Consider the following 2,182-nt stretch of genomic DNA (forward strand, 5'->3'; position numbering starts at 1 on the left):
TAATTTGAAACTTTACTCAGTTGAAACATACTCATATTTAAGTTTTTTAAAATTTAAAATAGTTTTGGCTTTCTCTAATTACCTACAATAACACACTATACTTTCTGTCCACATAGAAAGAATAGAGAGCAAAATAAAAATAATGAAGAAACCCACATGCAACTACTGCTATGTAGCCTAATATAACCAGAATTTTATACACCTAGAGATGTTTCTAGTTATGTATTCTTATTTTACTATAAAACCAAATTGTAAAATATTTGCTATTTTTGTAATGTATTCTTAAATCAATATGAAAATTATTGTGGGTGAACATGTGTCTGAATCATTCTTTCGATATTTCACAAAGGATTTACCTATAAATGATGTGCTATAACTAACAGATTTTATAATCATGTATTTTGCTATTCCCTGTCTCCTTTTTAAAAGAAAAGAGTAAGTGAAACATGACAAAGTGCTTTTAAAATGTACACTGGTTGTAAGAATAAAGAAGTCTGCTAATAAGGCTGTAACAAAAGTGATTATAATAATTACTCTTGATTCAATGCTTTGTGCAGTTTCTTTTTAGAAAAAGCTTTCATGATTTACATTTGTATTAAAGAATAAGAAAAGAAGGAAGGGAGAGGGTGAGAGTGTGGGCAAGAGGAAGGGTAGGGTGGGAAGTATTACTATGCTCCTAAATCTGTATATATGAAATACATGAAATTTGTTCCCCTTATATAACTTGAAAAAAATTAAAATAAAAAATAAAATGAAAAACTGTAAACTCTAACTTTTCTACTACTCCCTAGCTAGTATTAAATACTTGGACTCTCAGCATAAACTCTGAGTCAAAACTGTATTATCATAATATGTTTGGGTGATATGCAGATTTTCTATTATTGCTTTAAATTTCATGCATGATGATGAAATATTTTTCAGTGTCAAAAATACAGAAGTATCTCCCAGCTTTAGTCAAAGCCCTGATCATGAGGAAGATTCAAATGTGGCTAACCCTATTTAGCAATTTGCTGGGAGTTTCTTGAAAAAAGTCAGCTTTTACAAGTATTATTTGTAAGATAATTATGTGGTCACACCTTCCAAGGAAGGGTGAATTGAGAATGTTATGGTTTATTTATTAGCTGAGATCCCTAACGAATCCCTAAGCATATTTGTCTGAGCATGAGGGAGAGAGACATGGTGGCTGTAATGATTAACTGAACATTGTGCACAATAGTATTGTATCTTTGGATGCACACACATAGCATTGAACAGTGGCCTAAGCCACAAAAATCCTCCAAATGGAAGCACAGAAATCTGTTACCCATATGCTTATCAGTACTATGTGAATATCTATCATTATGGACCTCAAAATTATAAAGTGTTTTGTTGTTTATTAAGGTCTTCAACTCATTGCTAATTGTACCTGAGGTCTTAAAAGTTTTGGGAGTTGGCAAAGCTAGGTCCCCAAGGACTATAAAAACAAATAGGTAAGAAGAGACCATCTCAAGAATTGGAGAACCTGAAAGATCATCACAACATGAGTACTTAGGGACTGGTGTTGTAGAGCAACAGGTTAAGCCACTGCCTATGACACTGCATTCCCACATTGGAGCATTGGTTCAACTCCAGTTTCCCCGACGTGGGTGAGAGACAGGGGTCCAAGCACTGAGGCAAACTTCTGTTGATTTTGGAGGCACATTAGCAGGGAGCTGGATCAGATGCAGAGGAGCTGGGACTCAAATCAGGGCGCATTTGGACGGGGGCATCATAGCATGATGCCAGCCCATGACTTCATATTCTTCTAACTCCTTTTTGTTTTTCTGGGAAGAATGCAAACTCAGTCCTTCGCTACCACAAATTATGCAGCTGAGTTTCCCAATTATGGAGAAGTCATGGGGGATAGCACATCCATAGTGCCCCAGGAAAACCACCTTCAGGACCCTGGCATCTCCCTTGCCAGGTAAGAGTTAGACTTGATTTTTAAAGGAAGAAATTATGACACAAAGGAAGTAATCCATAATTTTTGAAAATTTCTGAAAACTCTTCCTAAAATGCCCTATTTGCTTGCAGACATAATCTTGTCTATTTTATGTCAGGCAAATAAGTTCCACCACTGCTTCAACGATCTATTATCAACATGATCTCTCACTGAAGCACTCAGCATCTCTTAGTTGAAATGTAAAAATGGTAAATGTTAATT

At 35.2% G+C, this 2,182-nt stretch overlaps 1 pseudogene; it reads right to left on the minus strand.

The window, feature by feature from the left end:
* Positions 1–1,804: 1,804 nt before the first annotated feature.
* Positions 1,805–1,950, minus strand: LOC127493383 (U1 spliceosomal RNA; annotated as a pseudogene).
* Between the last annotated feature and the right edge of the window lie 232 nt (positions 1,951–2,182).

The sequence above is a fragment of the Oryctolagus cuniculus genome, chromosome 5, assembly GCF_051225735.1.
Source record: "Oryctolagus cuniculus isolate XC-2025 breed Fujian yellow rabbit chromosome 5, ASM5122573v1, whole genome shotgun sequence".
NCBI lineage: Eukaryota > Metazoa > Chordata > Mammalia > Lagomorpha > Leporidae > Oryctolagus > Oryctolagus cuniculus.